Source organism: Vulpes vulpes, chromosome 1 (genome assembly GCF_048418805.1).
Source record: "Vulpes vulpes isolate BD-2025 chromosome 1, VulVul3, whole genome shotgun sequence".
In the NCBI taxonomy this organism is placed as follows: Eukaryota; Metazoa; Chordata; class Mammalia; order Carnivora; family Canidae; genus Vulpes; species Vulpes vulpes.
The window spans coordinates 195,969,148-195,995,981 of record NC_132780.1 but is presented as its reverse complement, the minus strand read 5'-3'; the positions used below and the strand labels follow the sequence as shown (position 1 = coordinate 195,995,981).

Here is a 26,834-nt window from a genome sequence, read left to right as displayed (position 1 = left end):
GCAGGTTGCTAAACCCCTGAGCCACCCAGGTGCCCCAGATGGAGAGAGAATCTTCTTAAGATTCTGTACTGAGCATGGAGCCCAACGTGGAGTTCAGCCTCATGGCCCTGAGATCACAGCCTGAGCTGAAATCAAGAGTCTGATGCTTAACTGACTGTACCACCTAGGTACCCTCACCGTAATAATTTTTAAGTGTAAAGTGGCATTAGGTACATTCATATTTTTGTATGCCATCACCACCATCCATCCACAGAACTTTTTTCGTCTTGCAAAACTGAAGCCCTATGCCTTCAAAGAGTAACTGCTCTTTTCTCCCCTTCTCCCAGTGTCTGGCACCCACCATCCTACTTTCTTATCTTTATGAATTTGCTACTACTCCAGGTTTCTCAATAGAAGTAGGATAACATGGATTTTGCCCTTTTGTGACTTACTTATTTCATCTAGCATAATATCCTTAAGGTTAATCTATGTTGTGTAATATGTGTCAGAAAAAAAATTGAAGATCTAATTTGTTTTATTAAATGATTCATGGGTCAGGGAGCATCCCATCTAGCAAGTAGAGAGGTGTGCTAAGGAGTAGAACAAAATGGAAGGTTTTTATAGGAAAGAGGGTGGGGCAAGAAAGTTCTAAGCAAAAGAGAAGAAAGGACAGTTTCAGGCAAAATCACATGCCCTTAAGGGAGTGGGCTGGGAGTCTTATTATACAGACTACCTTGTCCTCCTTTGGGGGATAGAGAAGGCCCATGACACACATTACTTCATTGGTGCTGTTCAGAAAATTTCCAATTGACCAGTTAAGACACTGGAGGTCGAGGAGCGCTTGCGTGGCTCAGTTGGTTAAGTGTCTGATTTTGGCTCAGGTCATGATCTCAGGGTCCTGGGATTGAGTCCTGTGTTGGGCTCTGTGCTCATTGTGAAGTTTGCTTGTTCCTCTCCCTCTGCTCCTGCCCTTGTTCTCTCTCTCTCTCTCTCATCCAAATAAATAAATCTTAAAAAAAAAAAAGAAAGACTTTGGAGGTTAGATCTGGTATTAAGCCCTGATTTACTGATTTGGAGCTTTAAACTAAGTGATGCCATTTGGGGCTGTGAATTTCCTTTTATTTTCTTTCTATCTTTTTTTTTTTTAATAAGATGTATTTATTTATTTGAAAGGGAGAGCAAGCGAGAGAGAGAGAGAGAGCACATGCATATGTGGGGTAGGGGTAGTGGGCAGGGGGCATGAATCCTCAAGCGGACTCCACGCTGAGCATGCAGCCTGATGTAGGGCTCAGTCTCAGGACCCTGAGATCATGGCCTGAGCTGAAATCAAGCTTTGGCTGCTGAACCTACTGAGCCACTCAGTGCCCACCCTGTGATTTCCTTTTTTGGCAGTTACCCCCTGGGGAGCAGACTCTTGGTTTGACTGTGAAATATGCTAAAAAATTAAGGCATTAGCACCACTTTCAGTTACTGCTCTGGAAAGTTCCCACAGTTGTTGTTGCTGTTTCTCTGCTTAATCTCTGTGATACTCACAACTAACAAGTTAAGGTTTGCAGTTTTTAAGTCACTCATTCTCTCTTCGTTTTCTGAGGAGATCATTTCCTTGGTGGTTAGTGGCTACAGTCATTTAATTTAAAGCTTTTGTGAGAATATAATTTGCCAGGGAAATTATTATGATTACTGTAAACAAGATAATTTCCAATGTTTGGAGTGCATTTTGGAGCCATGGTCCCCAAGACCCAAACAAGTCAAAATCATATAGGTCAAAGAAAGACCCACTGAAGGAGTCACCTCTTTTTAGACAAATGGCCTGCTCAGTGATCTGAATAGTTAAGTTTCAACTTCTCCAAAAATGTTACTCTTGGTAAAGCTGGTGGTGTTGGCTATAAGACAAACACCTCCTTGGTTGGCTAAAAGGTAATCAAGAGCTATCCTATTACCAAGACCAACTTTGGCTAGAAAGTCTAAGGATCTCTTTTGGGCAGCATTTGCTTTAGCAGCAGATTTTGCAATAATTTTAAGAATTAAGGAGAAGTTCTTGATCATGGCCTCATTACATTTATTCCTAACCAGGGAATTAGGGACCTATCAAAGGAGTGGATCTTGAAATATGACCAACTCCTGCTAGGTCCTTTTTATTTTTATTTTTATTTTTATTTATTTTTATTTTTTATTTTTGCTAGGTCCTTTTTAAATCAGCAGTGTAAATTCAGGGGAGCCTACCAGTGAGATGTCTCATTTTGCTTATAAAAAGTTAGTGGCACAGTTAGAGTTTCTCCTAGCCTGAAATAAAAGGTGGTTCTGCTTCCTAGAAGTTACCCCCTTAACAATGGCGTGGGTGGTAAAGATGAGGGTGTTATCTTTTCAGGCCAATGCCAGAGGAAAGGAAAGAAAAAGGAGTAAGTTTCATGTTTAGTTAAAGTATGAAGTGTTGATCCATCGTCTAGGATGGAAACAGCCTAACTTGATGTCAACTACTTCTCTTCCTAGTCAAATTGATTTGGAGGTCTTTAGTGTCTGCACAGCAGCAGGTGTCAGGTGGAGCTTTCTGTGAGATGTGTATCCAAGATTCGATGCCTGTTAATTTTGCGGCTGTGGCAATGGTTAGGAGCCCTTGGTAAAATCCCTTGCAACGAGGTTCAAGGTCTGCCATCCCCTGATGATGTTTCTGGAGTACCCAGTCAGCAGGCTCTAGACTGTGACCAACAGGATCCTTTGAATTGGGATCTCAGATGGCTTCACCCATTGATAATAGGCTTGAGCATAAGACATTAGAGACTTACAGTGCTGTTCATACTAGCCTGAAGCAACAAGGGATCAGCAGAAGGTGGTATGCCAGTAGACATTGGTCTGCTGGTGATTTTCTTGTGGAATGAATTTGTTTTCCAAAGGGGATACTGGGAACTATCAGCAAGATCAAAAGCAATAGCTCAGTCAGGGACATCCAGTAGTTTTGGCAAGTTTAGAAGTTTGAAGTTTGAGGATCCTATTAGTTCTTTCAACCTTGCCTGATGATTGAGGGTGATAAGGGTAATGATCATTCCAAGAAGTTTGCAAGTCTTTCATTAGGCTTGTATGATTTGTCCAGTGAAGTGGGTACCTCCATCACTGGAGATTACAGAAGGTATGCCCCAAGTATACACAGTTTGTTTATCCATTCATCCATCAATGGAGACTTGGGTGACTTTCACTTTTTGGCTCTTATGAATAATGCTGCTATGAACATGGCATATAAATGTCTGTTTGAGAATCCCTGCTTTGAATCCTTTTGGCTATATACTTGGAAGTGGAATTGCTGGATAATATGGTAATTCTATTTTTAATTTTTTTGGGGAACTGCCATGCCGTTTTCTATTGCAACTGCACCATTTTACATTTTCACCAACAGTACACAGGAGTCCCAGTTTCTCCACATCCTCACCTTATTTTCCTCCTTTAAAAAAAATTGATAGTAGCCATCTTAATGGGCATGTGGTACTATCTCATTATGTTGATTTTTTAAGCTTATAAAATGTTTAAGAGTGAATTAAATAATAGCATGGCAGCAATTTTATTTATTTATTTATTTTAAAAGATTTATTGATTTATTTTAGAGAGGGAGAGAAAAAGAACAGGAGGAGGAACAGAGGGAGACAAATAGACTCCCAACTGAGCAGGGAATCCAATGCAGGGCTCAATCTCAGGACTCTGAGATTACGACCTGAGTGGAATTAAGAATCAGATGCTTAACCGACTGAGGCACCCAAGCATTCCTATTTATTTATTTTTAAGTAGGCTCCACACCCAATGTGGAGCTTGAACTCACAACTCTGAGATCAAGAGTTGCATGCTCTACTGACTGACCCAGCCAGGTGCCCCACATGGCAGCGATTTTAAAAATTGGAGCAAAATCACTCAATCTTGCTACTCTAACACAAATATTATTTTAATGTTATTTGGATATGTATGACCATATATATAATTACTCATGACTGGGCTTGTAAGCATTTCCCATTTTTGTAAAACATATTTTGTACAACAATCATTTGAATTTTAATTTTCCAGAAAAATGTTGCAAATGCTGAGAAATCTATTTGGCATGATTGGCTCCATTGGATTCAATTAAACATTTATGGATAAATTGAACACTTATAATTGTGTGGTTTATTCCATAGAGAAAAGTGCCTGGTTTGTATGGTTTTAATTCCACAGACTGGATGATACAGTGGCTAAGAATGTGGTTCTTGAAGTAGTCTGTTTGAATTGCACATCGGCTGCTTCTGGCTATAGTTAAGCAAATTTCTTAAGGTCTTGTGTCTCAGTTTCTTTATTTGTAAAGTGAGGATAATACGTCAAAGTTGTGAAGACCAAAATGACTTAATACCTGTGGAGCTCTTAGAATCGTGCCTGGCACATCATACATTCCAGAGAAGACTTTGCTGCCATTATTGTTTTATCAGGTGGGATTTTATCTGTTTGGTTTTTAGAAATATATGCAGCATGTAGGTACTTAGTGTGTCTCAGATCTTGTCAGTTAGACTGTCACAAACAGCACATTAGAGGATGGTGCAGTCTAAGATTTTTTGGGGGGTTTAAGAGAAGATGAATCTGAGGCAGTGCTGGGCAAAGTGCTAAATTAATACTGTGATACAGCCCTCTCTTGGGGACTGTGACCTTTCTGGCTGCCATTTCGCCCCGACTGCTACTCTAGGCTCTTTTGGCCAGTTCAGTCTTTTTGCTTTTGGCCTTCCTTCCCCATCTAGTTCTCCAAATTACTTGGACCTCGCACTCTATATTGCCTCTACACGACAACTTTTATTAAATTGTTCATTTAAGTCAAGTGCACTGATTTTTTTTATTTTTTTATTTTTATGATAGGCACACAGTGAGAGAGAGAGGCAGAGACATAGGCAGAGGGAGAAGCAGGCTCCATGCACCGGGAGCTCGACGTGGGATTCAATCCCGGGTCTCCAGGATCGCGCCCTGGGCCAAAGGCAGGCGCTAAACCGCTGCACCACCCAGGGATCCCCAAGTGCACTGATTTGAATTTTTAACAAAATATAGCTGCGATTTTTTTAAAAAATTATTTATTTATTTATTCATGAGAGACAGAGAGGCAGATACACAGGCAGAGGGAGAAGCAGCCTCCCTGCAGGGAGCCCAATGTGGGACTCGATCCCAGGACCCTGGGATCACGCCCTGAGCCAAAGACAGATGCTCAACCACTAAGCCACCCAGGCGTCCCTATAGCTGTGGTTTTTAATATCTTATTTCTCTTGGTCTTCAGTATAAATCTGTGAGATGGTGGACAACTCATTGAACAACCCTGGTTGTACCAAGAGATGAAGTGGCCTACCTGATGTTGCAAAGCAACTGAATGATTGGAACTTGAAGTCAAGCCACCTGAGTTTAGGGACAATGTTTTGTGATACTATGTTTCTTCCTATGTTTCTTCTTTTCGACTTACTCATTGACATTTTTAAGGATTTCTAAATATCACAAAAAGGTAGCATGTGCCCCTCTTTTAAATTTAATAGCCAGTAGAATTTATCTAATTCCTGTTCTCATAGTCTGCATTTTGTCTTTTATCCCTATTGTTAGAAAAGAATGAGATGAAAATCTGAGTTCTAAATATTTTACCTGATGAAATCCTTAAGTTTTTACATGGATGTTTCCTGAAAAGCTTTTCATGTTTCATGCTTATATTTATTTTATAATATTGGAACAAGGTAGATTTCCCCTTTACTGCCTGGCATTATGTATTAACCTTGCTCATTTCAAAATTACTGTCAGACTTGGCATCAGAATATCTTTTTGGTTCTACTTTCCCCTTTTTCCTCTACCTTGTCCTCTTGCAGGTCTGTTTCTAATTGTTGTATATTCCCCATCTGAAGTCGTAGGAAATAATTTACCTTGAGGTGTAGGGTCTATCACACTTCATTTTGTGAAGAGTATTTTTTTGCTTAATTTCTTTTATATTCCTTATGTGTGTGTGTGTGGATTGGCTCGTCACATAATTTAATTTTTAATTAATTAATTTTTAAGTAAGTTTCTACACCTGAGATCACAACTCACAACCCTGAGATCAAGAGTCCTATGCTCTAGCAACTGAGCCAGCCAGGTGCCCCACCTCTCATCATGTAATTTTAAACATTAAATTGCTATTTTGACTATATATGAATTCATACTTTGTTGCTCTTTTAATATTTCAGATAGTTTCAGTCACTTCTTTTGGTGAGAGTATATACTCATTAAGACTCAATTTTGTTCTTTTCACATAACTAAGTAATATATAATGAACTCTGAATATTAATCATATATTGTGGACGTGCTCACTTGTCAAATCTAAAATCTGATTTCCTTGGCAGATATGTAGACTTGTGATAGGCATTTGGCATTTAATGTTTTGGGCAGCGTAACTTTAAATCTACATAAACTTCTCTGCCTTTTGCCTCTGCTGTGTCCGTAGATTCCGGGAGGGCTTCGTGTATGGACCTCAAGCGTTGGAGGTAGCAGACTTTTCAGCAGAAGGTAAAGCAGAGTGTTGCCTTCTGGTGTCATTGTGTGTGTGTGCCGGGGTGGGTACGTGGCAGGTGAGAACTCTTCACAGATGTCATCACAAAATAATTTAAAACGATGCATTAAGTATTTCACAAAATTTGCGGCCACGCTGTGTAATTTTCGGCAGTGTTATCAAAATCTACACAAAATGGAAAACCTTAGGTAGAACTAAAGACTAAATTTCACGCTGCTGTTAACAGTAGGGGTGATTCAGGAAAGAAAGCATTAACATATAACGTATAGTATCGACGGTCTAGCTTCCTCAGACCTAGCTTCATGATGATTTCTTCCCGGGAAGTTGTCCAAGTCATTATTCATCTGTTGTCTTCTTCCCTGCTGCTCCTTTTACTGAAAGATCGCTTCATAATAGAGGCAGCCTAGTTCATGACTCATGGCTAGAGGACAGACATTCTTGCTGTAGGTCTCAGGTGCCAAGAATGTTAGCTTCCAATATGTTAATTACTTCTCTTTTCAGAACGTGTTAATATGCTCTTCTCTCAAGTTAGTTCTTGTTTCAGTAGAGAAATAAACACATCCCACATATTTGTAAAATATGTTTTTATAGAGACCTTCTTAATGAGTTACTTTTTAAGAAAATAATGTGACACACCTTTCCTGGGTAATGCTTCTTTGATTTTTTTTTTTTAATAGAAACATTTTGCCTTTTATGTGTCAGATACTACTTTTTGTGAACTTATAAAACCATTTATGAACTTTCTTCAGATGTTACTTGTGTAGAGGTTTTGTTGTTTTGTTTTTAAAAATCTATAGCAGCTAACAAAATGTACCCTTAGATGTAACGTTCATAATGTGGCTAGTTTTTAGAGAGATTTTTCTTTTCTTTAAAGATTTTATTTATTCATGAGAGACAGAGACACAGGCAGAGGGAAAAGCAGGCTCCATGCAGGGAGCCCGATGTGGGACTCGATCCCGGGTCTCCAGGATCATGCCCTGGGCTGGAGGCAGCACCAAACCACTGAGCCACCCAGGCTACCCCTTTAGAGAGATTTTGAATGGGAATTTGAGGAATGGTTTTCTTATGTCTCCTGAATTTTATTTGTAGTGGCTGCACATTATACCTTATACGTGGATTATACACCTTCTGCAAAGTCAAGGTTGTGTGTGTGTGTGTGTGTGTATATATATATATACACACACATATATACATATGTATATATGTATGTAAAAGATTTTCTTTATTTATTCATGAGAGACCAGAGAGAGAGAGAGGCAGAGACACAGTCAGAGGGAGAAGCAGGCTCCACGCAGGGAGCCCGATGCGGGACTTGATTCCGGGTCTCCAGGATCACACCCTGGGCCAAGGTAGGCGCTAAACTGCTGAGCCACCCAGGGATCCATATATATGTATACACACACACACACACACACACACACACACACACATATATTTTAGGGTAGTACATATTTATTAAATTTCTGTTCTGTGCCCAAAACAGACTCCATCTTAAAATCAATTGACTTTAACTATTTCTTTTACCTTTCTCCTATTCAGAGAAGCTTCTTCTATTTACTAGGAGATAGTTAATGAGAAGATAGATGAGTTTTGGACTGTTATGATTAGCTGTGATTTTACCTCTTAAGTGCTTTTTCCTTTCTTTTACTCTTTTCAGTGGCCATTTGGGGAGATATTTTCTGTTTGCCAATAATATTGGAAGTAATTTCTTGAAGGCCTTTTCATGGTTCATTTTCAGGCTAGTTGGTTGTATTCACTACTGTTGAATTATGCAGCCTTATATTTGCTTAACTAATACGAGTGTGGTATATTTGGTTACCAATTGAGAATCTCAATAGATTATCTTTTCTTTTTTTACACATATATTTTTTTAAATTGGAGTTCAATTTGCCAACCTATAGCATAGTATAAAAGATGTGAAGTTCTGCTTCTATCAAAGCAGAGAAAGACTCTCCTCCCCAGGTCCTCACCCCTCAGTTTCAATGAGAAAGATGTGATGAAAATACTCAAGGTATTTTTTCAAAAATAATTGCCTTTATTTTTTTAGATCAGTTTTAGGCTTACAGAAAAATTTGGTTCTCATATACTCCCTTACTGGCCCCTCTTCCCATAATTAGTATCTTGCTTTGGTGTATTTGCTGTAATTAATGAACTGTATTGTTCCATTATTATTAATTAAAATCCACAGTTTACCTTAAGGTTTACTCTTTTTGTTATAGATGTTCTGTGGGTTTGACAAATGTATAATCGCATGTATACATCAATATGATGTCATACAGAATAATTTTGTTACCCTGAACATATCCTTTGCTCTACCTATGTATCTCTGGCTCCTTTCCTTTGAGCTACTGGGAACCACTGATCTTTTCTTGTCTCTATAATTTTACCTTTTCCTAAATGGCGTAGTTATAATCACACAGCAGGTAGCCTGGGATTGATTAGCTTCTTTCATTTAGTAATAAGCATTTTGGCTTCCTCCATGCCTCTTCATGGCTTGATAGCTCATTTCTTTTTAGTGCTGAATGATATTTCATTGTCTAGACGTACCATAGTCTAGAAGGATATCAAGAAGGATATCTTGATTGCTTCCTTTTTGGCAATTATGAATAAAGCCACTATAAACATTTATGTGCTGATTTTTTTTTTATGTGCTGATTTTTGTGTGGATATAGTTTTCAATTCATGTAGGTAAATACCAAGGAGTGTATTTGTTGGATCATATAAGAGAATGTTTGTAAGAAACTGCCAAATTCTTCCAAAGTGACTATATCATTTTGCATTTCCACTGACAATAAATGAGCTTTACTGTTGCTTCATATCCTTGTCAGCATTTGATTTTCTGGATTTTAGCCATTCTAATAGGTGTAGGGTGGTATCTTATTTTGTGTTTTAATTTGCAGCCCTCTAATGACATGTGATGTTGACCATATTTTCATACACTTATTTGTCATCTGCATATCTTCTTGGTGAGATGCCTGTGTAGATCTTTCGCCCATTTTAAAATGGAGTCATTTGTTCTCTTCTTGTTGAGGTGTTTTGTTTGTTTGTTTGTTTTTGTAAAGTAGGCTCCATGCCCAGTGCAGGGCTTGAACTTATGACCCTAAGATCAGGACCTGAGCTGAGATCAAGAGACTGACACTTAACTGACTTGAATCACCCAAATGCCCCTCACTGTTGAGTTTTAACAATATTAAATTGTATATTTTGAATATCAGTCCTTTAATAGATACATATTTTGCAAATATTTCCTCCCAGTCTGTGGCTTGTCTTTTTAGTCTCTTAAGTGTCTTTTGCAAAGCAGAAGTTTTAAGTTTGTCAGAAATCATCTCCAAATTCAAGGTCGTTTAGATTTTCTCTTACGTTATCTTATAGGAGTTTTATTGTTTTGTATTTTCATTTAGATCTGTGTTCCGTTTTGAATTAATTTTTGTGAAAAGTGCAGGGTCTGTGTCCAGATTAATTTTTTTCCATGTGGATGTCAATTAGTTCAAGCACCATTTGTTGAAAGACTTTTTTTTCCCCTAATGTTATCCTTTGTTGCTTTGTCAAGATTATTTGATGGTATTTATGTGGGTCTAGTTTGGGGCTTTCTATTCCATTCTATTAATTTATTTGGCTGTTCTTATACCAGGGCTACCCTGTCTTGATTACTATAGATTTATAGTAAATCTTAAAGTTGGGTAATGTCAGTCTTCTGTTTTTCTTCTCCAATATTATGTTGGATATTCTCAGTCCTTTGCTTTTCCATGTCAACGTGAAAGACATTTTGTCAATGACCACAAAATAACTGGCTGGGATTTGATTGGGATTTTGTTGAATCTATAGATCACATCGGGAAAAACAAATATCTTGTCAATACTGAGTCTTCTTAGGCATATATAAGGAATATCTCTCCCTTTATTTAGATCTTTTTTGATCTCTTTTCTCAGTTTTCCTTGTATAGATCTTGTACATGTTTTGTTAGATTTATACCTAAGTATTTCATTTTTTGGGATGCTAATGTAAATGTTACTATGTTTTTAATTTCAATTCCAACTTTTCATTGCTGGTATATAAGAAAGTAATTGACTTCTGTATATTAACCTTGTATCCTGTAACCTTGCTATAATCATTTATTTGTCTGGGAGGTTTTTTTTTTTTTAAAGATTTTATTTATTTTTTCATGAGAGACACACAGAGAGAGAGAGGCAGAGACACAGGCAGAGGGAGAAGCAGGCTCCATGCAGGGAGCCTGATGTGGGACTCGATCCAGGGTCTCCAGGATCATGCCCTGGGCTGAAGGTGGCGCTAAACCGCTGAATCACCCGGGCTGCCCAGTCTAGGAGTATTTTGTTGAGTCTTTAGAATTTTCCCCGAAGACAGTTGTATCATCTGTGAACAGAGTTTTACTTCCTCCTTCTCAATCTGTATACTTTTTATTTCTTTATTTTACTGTATTAGCTAGGACTTTCAATATGATATTGAATAGGAGTGCCTTGTTTCTGATCTTAGCAGGAAAACGCTCTAGTTTCTCCTTATGAAGTATGACAACCTCGATAGGTTATCTAATCAGTAGTATAAGAGATATGATGTACTTCTCATATTAGGTCATAGGAGGATTCCTTCTTCTCACTGAAGTTTCTATAAGAAAGATAGGATTAGGGGTGCCTGGGTGTCTCAGATAGTTAAATGTCTGTCTTCGGCCGAGGTCATGATCCTGGGGTCCTGAGATTGAGCCCCCGCATTGGGTTCTCTGCTCAGCAGGGAGTCTGCTTCTCCCTCTCCCTCTGTATCTTCCCCACCACTCATGCTCGCTCACTCACTCTCAAATGAACAAGTAAAATCTTTTTTTTTAAAGCCTTTTTTTTTTTAAAGAAAGATTTTATTTATTTACTTGACAGACAGCAAGAGAGCACAAGCAGCAGGGAGCAGCAGAGGGAGAGGGAGAAGCAGGCTCTCAGCTGAACGGGGAGCCCAGTGTAGGGCTCTGTCCCAGGACCCGGGATCATGACCTGAACCAAAAGTAGATGCCCAGTCTACTGAGCCTCCCAGGCACCTTGAATAAATAAAATCTTAAAAAAAAAAAAAAAAAAGAAAGACAGGATTGGGTTGCTCAGCGGTTTACCACTTGCCTTCCGCCCAGGGCGTGATCCTGGAGTCCCGGGATTGAGTCCCATGTCAGACTCTGAGCATGGAGCCTGCTTTTCCCTCTGCCTGTGTCTCTGCCTCTCTCTCTCTCTCTCTCTCTCTGTGTCTCTCATGAATAAATAAATAAAAATCTTTAAAAAAAATAAAAATATTTTAAATCATGGGATTCAGGCAGTTTTTCGTATAATACCTTATATTTTGTAACTGCACACATTATTTAGTTCCTCCATTGTGAACTTCTGTAGAACAAAGATTTTACCTCGATATATTATTATAACAGTTGTATGGTCCAATAGATACTACAATAGGCAAAACTATTAAATGAAAAACTTAATTCTAGACTCTTACTGGTAACCTCCATTAGGAAGGAGATAGAAAAGGGAGATAACCAATAACATTAGTCCTCTAATCAATTAATCCATAAAATTTTGATTGTTAGTTGCTAGGTATTATGATTGCCACAAAGGCACACATGATAATGACACTCCCTCTCAGAAAACTTACCTATATAGGAAATGTTAATTTCAAATGTTATGTTCCATTTTTGCATATATTTGCCAAACACTCATCTTTCTTTCTTTCTTTCTCTTTCTTTCTTTCTTTCTTTCTTTCTTTCTTTCTTTCTTTCTTTCTTTCTTTCTTTCTTTCTTTCTTTCCTTCCTTCCTTCCTTCCTTCCTTCCTTCCTTCCTTCCTTCCTTTCTTTTGTTTTAGATTTTATTTATTTGAGAGAGAGAATGGGAGAGTGAGTACAAGCAGGTGGAGGGACAGAGGGAGAGGGAGAAACAGACTCCCCATTGAGCAGGAGCCTGATGTGGGGCTCGATCCCAGGACCCTGAGATCATGACCTGAGCTGAAGGCAAATGCTTAACTGACTGAGCCACCCAGGCTCCCCCCAAAACTCATTACTGTGTCATTTCCTAGGCATTCTTTTTTGGGGGGTGAGGAGCAGAGGGAGAGAGATTTTTTTTTTTTTTTAAGATTTGTTTATTTTAGAGAGAAAGAAGGAGCAGAAAGGGCCAGAGAGAGTATCAGGCAGATTATATTCTGAGCGTGGAAGCCTGATCCGGGGCTCGATTTTACAGCCCTGAGATTGGGACCCGAGCAGAAATCAAGAGTCCATCGCTTAAGTAAAACTATACCAGCTAGGTGCCCCAGGAGAGAATCTTAAGCAGGCTCCATGTCCACACTGGGGCTCAGTCTCACAACTCTGAGATCATGACCTAAGCCAAAATCAAGAATCAGACACTCAACCGACTGAGCCAAGTGCCCTCCTTTCCAAGTATTCTGATGGAAATATCTATTCATGAACTTCTTTCATATTCTAAGAAAAGTTCACTATTTTGATGCAAGAACTGATAATTATTGAGCCTATAGCTGGACACAGTGCTAGGCACTTTGCATATGTGATCTCAATTATACTTTGAACAGTTGTACAGTGTTGCTACTATTTTTCTCAGTTTACAAATGCAAAAACTGGTAACCTGAGGGTATAAGTAACTTATTAACTGTGACTTAATATAACAGGTGTATAATTCCATATCCCACACTCTTGAAGTCATTCATACATTAGGGAAGAGTACCATACAAGGTGGTATGTGATGAATGTCATGTGTATAATACAGAGATGTGCTTGGTGAATGTACAGAAGAGAGCTTTTTTTTTTTTAAGATTTTATTTATTCATGAGAGACAGAGAGAGGCAGAGACATAGGTAGAGGGAGAAGCAGGCTCCATGCAGGGAGCCCAATGTGGGACTCCAGGATCATTCCTTGAGCCGAAGGCAGGCGCTTAACCACTGAGCCACCTAGGCATCCCAGAGAAGAAAACTTTAACCTTAGAGTGTTTGTAAAATTTCTGGAAAATTTGTCTAATGAATAGGAATAATAAGGGGAAAGAAAGATTCATCACCGTGGAAAAGACAGCCAAAAGCAGAGAGTATTTGTGATTTGACAGTATAATATAAAAATATAAGAAAAATTCCTGCTGTAATAGTAAAATGCAATAGAACAAATTTTGTCTTTTATTTTTTAGAAGAATTAATTAATTAATTAATTAATTAAGAGCATGCTGAGTGTAGAGCCTGACAGGTGCTTGATCCAATGATCTTGAGACTGTGACCTGATTTGAAATCAAGAAGTTTAACTATCTGAGCCACCCAGGCGCCCCTGTCTTGCATTTTAAACGAGGACTCGTCTCCTCCATTTTTCTCTTAACATCATTTCGGCTGGATTTGCTTATTAGGTTTTTGTTTGTTTTGTTTTTGTTTTTGTTTTTGCTTATTAGGTTTTGAGTATGAGACAGCAGATCACAGAACCACCACATAACTCCCATGTCCTCAGTCTCTCACCTTATCTTTGCTGGGTTAGAGCAATCAATGTAGCAAGTGCAGAGGGAGCAAAAGCCTGGGGAGAAATGGGAGATCCAAGGAATCTTAAAAAAAAAAAAAAAAAAAAAAGATTTTCCTAAAATCGAGTATGTTTTATTTATTCCTTCTCCATATCTCATTTGGTTAAGTACCCCACAGATAGCCATGAATATGCTAAGGCTGTGGAGTTGTAAAGGCCTATAGGAGGTATTGTTTTCAGTGAAGACAGTGTTTAGTTAGGAAGACCAGAGTAAAGCATAAATCATTTGAAACCACTTAGCAGTGTAAAGCACCAAGTCATGTTGTTTACATTGTTAGTACTGTTGAATCTTTTTTCTTAAATGATGTTCTTCAGGGTTTTGTCCTCTTTTCTATTCTCATGGTTTCATTTTCTAAATGCTTTCACATCACCATCTCCAGTCCACATCTCCCCTCTCAGCTCTTGGTTCATCCAAATGCCTTTTGGGCATCTCCATTTAGACAATACCACAGTCCTCTCAACTTCAACTTATCAAAAACATTGAATCACGAACACACAGATTACTTAAAATCCTTTTTTTTTTTCTTGGCATAAAGTCCAGTTTCCTTGAGAACACCTGGGTGGCTCAGTTAGTCAAGCGCTGGACTGTTGGTTTCAGCTCAAGTCACTATTTCGAGATCGGGAGATTGAGTCCCCTGCGCTCAATGGGGAGTCTGTTGGAGATCCTCTCTCTCCCTCTCCTCTGCTCCTACCCCCCCACCCTGCGTTTGTTCTCTCTCTCAAATAAATAAATAAATCTTAAAAAAAAAAGGTCCAGTTTCTTTAAAATGGCTTACCTGTTGTGCTCCATCTGGCTCTGCCTTCTTCTTTGTCAGCTTTATCTTGCTTTCCCCGATTCTAAATCAGCCTTACTGAACCTCAAATGCATAGTATTCTTTTGCCTGTGGTACATGCTATTCCCTTTATCCAGAAGGGGAATAAGAAGAGATGAAGTTGTAGTGATTATAAAGGCACAGACTTCCTACATCCAGGTGAATCCCGAATTTGGCACTTACCTAGCTGTGTAATCTAGAGTGAGTTAACTTAACCTCTCTGCTCTCAGTGTCCTCATCTGTACGATGGAATGGCAATAGTATCTGCTTCACAGCATATTATGAGGATTGAAAGAGTTAGTATAGTTGAGGCTTTTACTAAGGACTATATAAATGTAGCTCTTAGTGTAATTCTTATTGTAAATGTGTTGTGCTATTGGATGGTATTAATTTTTTATGTTTTAAAGATGATTTAATGTTTACCCATAAACTATGACTTGATTGGCTGGTTCTTGTAATTGATATTTATCTTTTTTTCTTGGCTGAGTGGCAGCTTTGTATTCCTTCTTGTTTTTTAGGTTTTTAGCGACTAAAATTTGGTCTTAGGTTGACATTCTCATGAAATAGATCATTTGACAACATTAGGCTTAACTGAATTTTTATACGAATGAATTCAGGTAAACTTCCATGGAAAATTTTACTTGTTAAATTAATATTATTTTTAAAAAGATTTTATTTATTTATTTTATTACAGAGAAAGAAAAAGTACATGAGTAGGAGGAGAGGCAGAGGGAAAAGGGGAGAGAGAACATCTCAAGCAGACTAAATAGCTGACTTTTTACTTTATGATTTATGTGCCATGCTGATTCAAGTTTCAAGTAAAGTCTTTTAAAGGACTTCCACTTTTTTTCTTTCAAGTGTATTTCAGAGATTGTAGATTATAATGGTTCAACTGGTTTGAGTTCTAACAAGGAATACTTAATTGTATTATTAAATAGACTCTCTGAAAGGAAAAGCTCTTGTTTCTCTCTCTATTCACAATTCTACTTACACCCAACACTTCCCAGAACACTTCTGCTATCAGATGTGTGACTCTTTTCTCATAGTGACCAATTCTCCAATACCAGCTGAGTATCCTCCTACAGTTTAGCTCAATTTTGACACCGACTGCTTGAGTGTCAGTTGGTATCAAAATTGACACCACAGACTGAAGGGTCAGTCCCACAAGACCACGTCCAGCCTCAGTCCTCCATAAAAAGCAGTGGGTTCCCAAGTCACCTACTACTTCCGTCCAACTCAACTACAAATTGAAGGTTCCTAGGACTCCCTCCTCAAGGTCACTCATTTGCTAGAAGGGCTCACAGAACTCAGGAAAACAATTTGATTACTAGCTAACTGGTTTATTATAAAGGATATGTTAAAGAATACAGATGAAGAGTCAGATGAAGAATATATGGGACGAGGTCTGTGTCTGGAAGGTCTGGAGCACAGGAGCTTCTGTCCCTATGGAGTTTTGGGGTATGCCGCCCTCCTGGCAAGCAGATATGTTCTTGTTCACCAATCTACAGCTCTTAGTATTCTGTATTTCAGAGTTGAGGCTTCATTATGTAGATGTGACTGATTAAATTGTTGACCACTGGTTTTCAGCCTCCAGCCCTCTTCTTGAGGGTGTGGGTGTAGTTGATGGGAGAGGTGAAAGTTCTCATCTAGTTTTCCCTCATCAATCAGCCCCTATCCTGTGATTATCTAGGGACTTTCTAAATGAATTCAGGTCTGGTTGAAAGGGGCTTGCTATGAGTAACAAAAGAGTTTCTTTCACTTTTACCCTTTTGGAGCTATTCTAAGGACAAAAACTAAATATCATAAGAGATGCTTCTATGCTCCAAACACTTTGGAAATTACAAGGGCTTCAGGATCTGTGAGGCAGAAACCCTGAAGGAAGACCAAAATACATATTTCTTACTTAATCACAGTATCACATTTTTTATTATCACAGTAGTTAAGGTCAGCCAGGAAAACATGGCAAAACCTAAGTTTTATCGGAAGAAGTTTCCTCAGTGGTCTCAGGTTTGGCAGAAACTTAAGTAGTATGGTGAAAAACTTACATGTATTTAAATTTTAAGTGTTGATTTTGAATCTTGAAAGAGGACTTAGGTTGCCTCCATATTGACCTCAAACTTTCCAGTTGGGTTCTTCCCGTTTGTCTCTTGGCTCTGGTGGAAGACCCTGAGGGCAGAGTATTCCCCTGAGGGGAACTGAAACTACCCTGAGGCAATAGGGCCCACATTAAGCCTAAGAGACTCCACCTGGAATGGACTCCATGACAATGATCCATTTGACCTTTATTGCCTACCTGCATGTACCCACCCACCTTTGGCCCACATTTTCTTTATATAAACCTGGGAATAGTTTCAGTCCTTTTGGAGACAGTCTTTGAGAAGCTATTCTGCTGTGTTTCTGGTGTGGTCCTCGCGGAAATAAATTCCTTGCCCCACCACCCTCGTCTCTCTGCCTTTGGATTTTGTCAGCAACGACTGACGGTCTGTTTGGGACCCCTGGAGCCAGGTGCTCTTGCAACCCAGTGCCCTGGCTGTAGTTTTGACTGTTAATTTGTCTTCAGAGTATTTATTTTTCATTGAGACTTATGATTTGAGATGATTTTGTGAAGACTGAAATATGAAATGTACTGAAAGGAACAAATTGTTAATTTAGTTCTATCTGATCTGACAGTGCTAGATGTGAGAATGACAAAATATTTGTATTTTTCTCCTTTCCTTCGAGAAGGAGATAGTTGCTGTCTGGTAAATTTTTAGATATGATGACTTTTCCATTAAAAATATGGGTGTTTGCTTATTGCTGTCATTTTATCTCCCAGCGTATTTTACTTTTGTCTTTAGAAAATATATTTTTATTTTTTTTTAAAGAAGATTTTATTTATTTATTCATGAGAGACACACACAGCAAGAGGCAGAGACACAGGCAGAGGGAGAAGCAGGCTCCATGCAGGAGCCCGACATGGGACTCAATCCCCGGACTCCAGGATCATGCCCTGGGCCAAAGGCAGGTGCTTAATTGCTGAGCCACCCAGGTGTCCCTAGAAAATATATTTTTTAAAGAAGATTTTCCAGATTTTCTGTTATGCTGAAAATATTTTTTAAATTAATCAAGACTAATAAACATGTTTATTTCAGCGCAAAAATGTTTAGTTTCTACTATTTGCACAGCACTTTGTTAACTCCTAAAGAGATAGAGAGAAATGAGTAAGACAGGGGCCCCGGGGTGGCTAAGTGGTTGAGCGTCTGCCTTTGGCTCAGGTCGTGGTCCTGGGATCCTGGGATGGAGTCCCACATTGGGCTCCCTGCATAGAGCTTGCTTCTCTCTCTGCCTGTGTCTCTGCCTCTCTCTGTGTCTCTCATGGATAAGTAAATAAAATCTGAAAGAAAAAAAAAAAAGGAATGAGTAAGATAGTCTCCTTCCTCATTTGGGAATTGGAGCAAAATGCATGAGCTAATTCTAAGTAATTTTAATAACAAAGAGTATGGTATAGACTTTGAGAGAGTTTGAGCAGTGTGTGTTCTCCTGGTCCATGCCCTTGCAAAACATCAGTAGCTGCCAAATATGACCAGTTTACCTCTATTCCCTCCTGTTTGACTTTGCTTCTATGTTTGATGCTTTTGCCCAGCTATGTTTTTAATACTTGTCTTTTGACTTCTGTATACAACTTCCTTATTTTTCTTTTAACTCTAACTGCTGTCTGTTATTTTCTTTCCTCCTCAGTTTTGTTTTATTTAGAAAAGTTTTGTAAAAGCAGAAAAGTTTAAACTGTAGAACAATGAACATCCACATACCCTCCACCTAGATTTCAGTTTTGTTACCATTTTTCTGTATTGCTTGCTCTCTCTGTATATATGTGTGTGTGTATGTGTCTTTTGTTGCTGTTGAACCATTTGAGTTGAGTTGCCAGTGTCATGACATGAGACTCCAAAATACTTGATCTCTTTCTCCTGAGAATGAGGATATTCTACATAACTATCCTAAATTATCCTCTACTTAAGAAAATTAATAACATAAAAATTAAAAATAAAGTTAACAATGATGAAATTATCTAGTCTGTATATTAAATTTTCACCAATGTCCCACAGATAAACCTTTTTAGCTATTTTGTTTGTTTTTAAAGTAGGCTCTATTCCTACGTTGGAGCCCAACATAGAGCTTGAATTTACATTCCTACCAGTATGTAGATGCCATGATATGAAAGAGCAGTCCCATCTTCAGCTCTTTTTTTCTTCTGAGCACTTTTCTTTTGTGATCACATTTACTTCTGTGGTTTTAAGAGTTGCCAGTGATGTAGTGATGTTTACTTTTCTGAATTCCGTTTCTGTTATTTCCTTTTGTTCATCCTCTTCTCGCTATCTAGGAACCACTTCGAAATCACTATGTCCAAAATGAATTTATTCTCAACTTGTGAACTGGCTTATTGTCAGTATTGTTTATTATTGGGCAGGGGACAGGTGTAGAAGGTGTAGGGTAAATGGCTTTATTCTCACCGGGACAACACTCTTGGTAGGAACCTCATCTTTAGCTGCTTCTCTGGCTATTCAGCGCTCTCTCATATACATACACAGATGTGCATGTATCAAATATTTCTTCACGTTTATGCATCAAATATTTCTTCAATGCCTGCAATATGCCTATATATATTTGGCTATGGTAGATGAGCCTATCTCTGGAATGCCTTTTGCATACATTCTTTCCATTCCTAACTGTATTTACTCTGATTTTGGTCCTTATCAACCCTTTTATAGGACTTTTACAACATTTGCCCAACCTCTGGTTTTAAATCCTTTGATCCATCCTGTACACTCTCTGCCTGCTTTGCTAAGAGTACCTGTTTGATCATATGTTTCTGTTGCTTAAAAACTTCTGATGGTTTCCCATTCATTATACAGAAAAAAATGCCAACTTATTAGCATACTGTATAAGACTATGCTAATTCTACTTTGCTCTTTTTGTGTTATTCCATCTCTGTGTTCTAGCTATATAAGTCTCCTGCTAACTTCTTGAATATAGCATAGATTTTAATTTTCAGACTTTGTCCATACATTTCTGGTGTCTGTAAGGCCCTGACCTCTTTTTTTTTGCTTAATGAAATACTACTCATCTCTCAAGGTCCGCTTAGATATTCCCTTTGAAAATTATTTACCAATAGCCTGTCTATCCCCTTCACCAGAACCAAAGACTTTCTGTTCTTTATCTGATGTACTTTGCATATACATGCGTGGTAGTGCTTATCAGATTGTGTCCCTTTCTAGTGTGTCTCTCGGTGTAAAGGTTCACAAGGGAAAGGATCATCTTGTCCTTCCTACTTTTCCTAGAGCCCAACACAATACCTGGTACACACCACAGGCCTAGTAAAATATTTCTGAAAGGAGAGGCTGGAATTATTTGCTATATTTACTCTCTGTAGCAAGTAAATCTGATTTAAGATTCAACAATTCTCATAGGAAAATAATGTTTTATATTAAAATTTTGGTTTATATACTAAATATTTGCTAATGATTACTTTCTGTGTTATACAATCCTGAATTATTTGTGTTTTCAACTTAACACTTTGACGCCTATATCTTAAAGTATTACTGCAGATGTATTTGTTTTAATTAAAATAACTTCTGAAACAAAACAGAGGATCATAGGCGAAGAGAGTAAAAAGTAAAACAAGATGAAATCAGAGAGGGAGACAAACCATAAGAGACTCTTAGTCATAGGAAACAAATTGAGGGTGACTGGAGAGGGGCAGTAAGGGATGGGATAATTGGATGATGAGCATTAAGGAGGGCACATGATGTAGTAATGAGCACTGGGCATTATATAAAACTGATGAATCACTGAGCACTACCTCTGAAACCAATAATATAATGTATGTTAATTCAATTTAGATAAAATTAAAAAAATAAATTATTAAAAAATTAAAATAACTTCTGAGCAGTAGAAATTTGCCATAATAGGAGCTTCTGAAATTTTATCATTTCAGAGCCTTTAGATTAGTAAATGTTTATCAGAATTGGAATTCTGAATGAAGGAAATAGTATAACATGATAGATTATTTTTTTAGAGAAACAATCAGTTTTTAAGAAAACCTAAATAAAGGCTGTCTTTCTAAAGAATGAAGGCAAAAAGATAAACTCTTGTCAAATTTCCATGTTGCAAGGGAATCCTGAACTTTAATAAGGAGACCATTATTGTATTTTGGTGATGTTAAGAGAATGAGTAGATGAAATGTTTGATAGATGAAAACAAAGAAGGTGGTAGTACTATTTGACATTTTTCATTAATAAGGGGGATACAAAATAGTAAGAGTAACTTGTGTTACAGGTTTTGAATATTTCAGAATTATTTTAAAAGTCTTAGCATTTAAAAAAGAAAAATTCCTGATAATTAAAAATATTATGGTGTGGAATTGTTTATGAGTGAAATGGTGTGGTATGTGGATTTTGTTTCAAAATAATCAAGGGGGTAGGCAGTGGAAATAAGACTGGCCATGTGTTGATAATTGTTGAAGCTGTGTGACAGATACATAGAATATTTCATTCATTTTTGGGGAATTTCATGAGAAAAAATTTAAAAATACTATGCTATCATATAATACAGGAAAGAGTTCCCAAAGAATCACAGGCTGAATACTGAGTTCATGATATGGAAACACTCAGAATGATACCAACGTAAAACTAAGTGATCTTTTTTGGTTTTTGTTTTTCCGAATTCTTTTCTTCCATACATATATGTTTTCCGTGTATGATGTGGAGGCCTCTTAATCTGCTAAGCCAAATCAACACATATTAAAAGAAAGGGATAGGATCTTGCTTTATGTCCGCATTCTTGAAGAAAAATTTGTTGGTAAGACTTGGGTGTCATACTGTTTGAAGAATGTCTTAATTGATAGCACCTAACACTATAAAAACTGGTAATACTGTACTGTCTTAGATACTGTATTTCTGATGATTTCATTACTTCAGTTTTACTCTTAAGGTTTGGAAAAGGAAATTTGATGAATTCGTAGAAGAGTCTGTCCTCCTTTTTTTTTTTTTTTAAGATTTCATCTATTTATTCATGAGAAACACAGAGAGAGAGAGGCAGAGACACAAGCAGAGGGAGAGAGAGAGAGAGAGAGAGAGAGAGAGAGAGAGAGAGAAGCAGAGACACAAGCAGAGGGAGAAGCAGGCTCCATGCAGGGAGCCTGACGTGGGACTCGATCCCGGGTCTCCAGGATCACGCCCTGGGCTGAAGGCGGCACTAAACTGTCCAGCCACCCGGGCTGCCCAGAGTCTGTCCTCTTAAGGGACATAAGAGAGAAGTGTTCAGAAGTTGTTCTGCTATTTGTCTTTCCTTCCTTCTCTGTCTCTCTTCCTTTTCCCCTTCTTGCCTCAAGTTCTTTTTTAGACACCAAGAAGGTCATCTTTGTGCTACATCCTTTAATCCAATATCACCTACATAGGTCCCTTCAGCCTGAAACTACTACTGTAGTTCCTCAGTAAACACCAATAGAGCATCTCCCTTTTGAACTCCTCAGATATTTTCATTTTTGGTTGGAGTTTTTCTTTCTATCCAAAAGAATCATTTATGAGCCAAAGGACCTTCTGAGATCCCCTCCAAGTCTTGTCCTTCATGATACCATCTTCCCCATCAGCAATCTCAGACCCTCAGACTTCTTGATTCAGCCTTCTTGATCTTCATTATTTATTAACCTGGTCCTGCTGATTCTTCTTTTAGAATGACTGTCACAAATGTTCCGTCTTTTCTTCGGTCTTACCCTTACCACTCTGTTATGGAGAACACTGAGCTTGGAATTGGAAGGTTTCATTTCAGTTCTGCTTCTGGCTGCTTGCCTAGCTTCTTCATCTTTAAAATGAGGAGGGCTTACCAGGATCGCCTTATACCTGTTTTGGAGCTAACACTCTGTTACACGAATCCAGGTCCTTACCTGCTCACACTTGCATTGTGGTCACCTCCTAATTGTTTTTTCACACCTCTAGTCTCAGGCTTTCCTGATGAGATTAATCTTCATACATAACATTCATTGCCTACAGAGTAAAATCTTCTATTTCGTGGTCTCCATTATTCATGTCATCGTTTCTCTGGTTAGTGGTGTTCTCATTTACACAATTAGAGTGGAAACTCCATCCATCTTCAGAGTCTTCCTGTCTCTCCCGTACAGAATCAAATTGGTTACTAAATTCCGTCAGTTCTGACTCAAAAAAACGCCTTTTGAATCCATATTTGTTCTCTTCTGCCGCTGTTATAATCTAGTTCTTCATCTTCTCTTATCTGGACATTTGACGCAAACTACCAAATGTTTGCTCTGTCACCAGTTTCTAGTTACCACAGTTATCTTTCTGAGCAAAGATCTGTTAACTACCTTTTCTGTTCTAAAAACCTTTTGCAAAAAAAACCAAAAACAAACCAAAAAAACCCTTTTGCTCCACACTGTTAACATATGAAATGCAAGTTTTTTTTTTTTCTTTCCAGGACTCACATGGTCCCTTCCCTTTACTTTTCTAACTTGTCTCCTGCTCCTTGTGATCATGCCCCAGCTTCCAGCCATACTGAGTATTAGCAGTTTCTGGAATATGCCTCTGTTATTTTTCTCATGCTGTACATCTGCCTGCAGTTCTTGGACCCCTTCATCTCTTCTCTGCTTGGGGAACTCCTCCCTAAGCATCACTCACATAGTTACCTTCCTTAAGGCTCTGAAAGAAACATTAGTCTGATTCTCCTGTGTCTTATGCATCCATCCTGGGTATAGTGGAAGTCATATAAGAGTTATTTGTTTTTGTTTCCCACTCACCCAGATTCTCTTTCCAGGTAGATTGTGAACTCCATGGTGTCTAGTGTAGATCAGTCTCTAATTTTGTTCATTCTCAGAGTTTGGCACAGTGTTGGAACATATAATATTTATTCAGTAGTTGTTTGTTGGTTGATGTAAAATAAAATAGTAAGCCTCTTCTGTTTTCCATATAAACAACAAGAAAAATATTTTAACCCTATTAGTTTGAAGACAAAAATTTTTTAAGGATTTATTTATTTATGTTGGCGAGTGTGCACATGCGAAGGGGGAGAGGGAGAGAGAAAGCATCCTCAAGCAGAGTTTCTAAGTGCAGAGAGCCCTTCAATCCCAGGACCCTCTGATCAGGACCTGAGCCAAAGTCAGGAGTCAGACACTCATTGGACCGAGCCACCCAGGTGCCCCATGAAGATGAAAATTTTTATCTCAGTATTGCTTGAGCTTGAATTTCCTCATCTTATCTTGAAAGATGCTTCTAATTTTTTTGTCTGTCATAGATCCTTAGGACCAAAGATGGCCCACGGCTGATCTGGACACTTGGTAGTAGTATTGATAGGAGTCAAAAAGCCTTGGTCCTAAATATGATGATAACGGGTGGAGTTTTGGCCTGTACTTGTATATACAGGCTCCTAAATGGTGCTTCACCTTGCTAAAAGTGACTGGAGACTGGTCACCAAGTTTAGACATTATTACCATAAGCTGGTTCCTAATATTTCATTCAAGAGATGTTCCTGAACTTGCTTCTTTAAACTTGAGAAATTCTTTCCTGAATTATATTACAATTCCACCGCTGAGCCTGTTTTTCTGCCTGGGATAAAGCTTTCATTTTAAGGCAGCAATTTCTACAATTTGTACAAATATGTGCTTCTTATATTTTCTACCATCTATAGAATTGCTTGCATCACGAGTTTTCCAGAACATAGCGTCTCAGATGGAAAATGTAATAGAATTGCAGTCTCTGCCAGATTTATTTTTCTATTTTGTTATTACATAATGTTCCTGTTGAATAATTGTTTTTCTTTGTCACTGCTGAGTGAAGCTCACATGGTTTTGATATACATTACAGCCATATAGCAGAAAATGTCTTTAAATTTTAAAAATTGCATATTAAATATATCCATGTTTATTCTAAAAATTTATGTATTTTTGAGTCTTGTGGATTTACTTAGTAACCTCCTTTGATTATTATCAATATCAGGTGTCCTAACCGTAGTATCTAATATACACTAAAATTTAGGAAGCAGTTTCTCTAAAGGCTTTGGAATTACTTTGTCGGCTTTTATTACAGCAGATAATAAAGTACTTTTATTTAAAAGTTAAAGTAATTTAGAAAGAAGATCGTTTTAAGAAAGAACAAGTTGCCTCTAAAAGCCAGGCCATCATAGCAGTGTATGTAGGGCAAGTTTACTTGCTTTTCAACCTTGTCATGTAAGAGAACAAATTGTTCCTTTACGATACTTAATATTATGTGTGCCTGAGACACATAAGCCGTGGGGTATGAGTTGTCACTACCACTTGGGAAAAACCCCCAAGACAGGCAGCACTCCCATAGGTTGAGAGCAATAAAGCCTCTTTGGCCCCTGGCTAATCACTGAAATATTTGTGGGCATTGTAGGAAAGGTCACATGTGTAGTTTTCATACCTAAGGTGTTGGCATCTGACCAAGGACTAGCACTGAGAGAGCACAGTGGTCAAAGTGAGTCCCAGGTGTCCTCTTGGGATCTGCCCCTTCTTCATATGGTGAACCTTAGAGGTGCCACATTATCGCCTACCATCTGACAGTTAATACACAAGAGAAATGGCCATGACCTATCCACTTTCTTTCATTCTTAATTTCAAAGCTGCAGATAAACCTTAAGTTTTCAGATCTTTGAGTATTTTGCTAATTTAGCAGATGGAAGTTATATTTAAACTTATTAAGTGAAATAATTACTGGGTTTGTTCCTAGATCCCATCCATATAATTCAGAGTAAAGGCCTATGCTTCAGTTTATTCTGCTCAAGCTTTCAAATTCCTTTGACAGCCTGGATGTGAAATTCAAAAGTCATTAATGTGATGTGTTAATTTTGCACTTTTTGACTTACTGCAAAAAAAAAAAAAATCTTATAGTTTCCATAGCAACGATAACCTATCCAGATTGTGTAATATTCTTTACAGTATTAAAAATAAAACCATGCAATTACATGAGCTTCTGGAGCACTTCATTTAAGGGAACTGGGGATTGAAATATTTCTGTTTTAAAAGATTATGATTTCATTGAAAATTTTGCCAAAAAGCTTATGTAATTTTGTTTTAAGAATTTAACAAATTTTTAAAATATTTAGCGATAGATACTTGGTAGTTAAAGTAATTATTAAATGAGAAATTTACATCATGAGCATTGTGTTAAACCTCTCAGGCATGAATGCTTTTATACACATGTTCACACATACATTTAAGCGGGGGGGGGGGGGGGGGGGGGGGAATGTTTGGCTTTAATTACATTCAGTCACCTGCTGTTTGTACTTCTTAGTGGCTTCTGGGTGGTCTGAAAAAAAGCCTAGCTTTATGTTTGGAGGAAACAGGATAGAGAAAAAGGAAAAAGTGATTACTTAAAGCTTTCTCTAGTTTTGACTTTGCTTTTTAAATTAACATGTCTAGGATATTACTTTGAAGATACTAAGGATTGTTTTAGTACGTGACTATTTTCAGTGTCAAATTATTTTGGCTTTTCTCTTTTTCTCCTCTAATTCTAATTTAAAAGTTGTTATAATATAATATTAGCACTAAAGTTAATTATAAGTTCTTACATCTTAACACAACTGATTTTCATCGTTTTATCATCTTAGCATATGTCTAGATATATGTATAATTTTATATGGTATAATTTGTGTATTTCCTCACTAATATATAGTAAACATTTTCCATGTTTCTGATGATGGTCGTGATTATCATTTTAGTAATTGCATAACAGTCTATTTTCTGTTGATATATCTGGTGTGTTTTCTGTTTGTCAAAATGCTGCTTAATTATTTCCTGAATGCCATGTATTGGAAGGAAAATGGATATAATTTTCAAACTGATTGTGGGAGACAGTAACTGTAATTCACTTATTTGCCCAAACCATAGATGATTGTGAAAATCTTCAAAAGGCACGTAAAACGTTTTAAAATGCATGTAATGAATACTCTCTTAAATTACTGTATCTGCGAGGCACCTGGGTGGCTCATTCATTTAGG

General features: G+C 37.8%; 1 protein-coding gene across 2 annotated transcripts in view; it reads left to right on the top strand.

Annotated features, from left to right (window-relative positions):
- Positions 1–26,834, top strand: part of CDK19 (cyclin dependent kinase 19) — a 163,077-nt gene that overhangs the window by 33,834 nt on the left and 102,409 nt on the right. The window contains exon 1 of one of the 2 annotated variants that reach the window (XM_026005806.2): positions 6,425–6,489. The exons of the other annotated variant lie outside the window; for it this stretch is intronic. The gene's annotated coding sequence lies outside the window, so the exon portion shown is untranslated. Of the gene's footprint in view, positions 1–6,424; positions 6,490–26,834 lie in introns of those variants that run through there. 2 annotated transcript variants of the gene reach the window in all.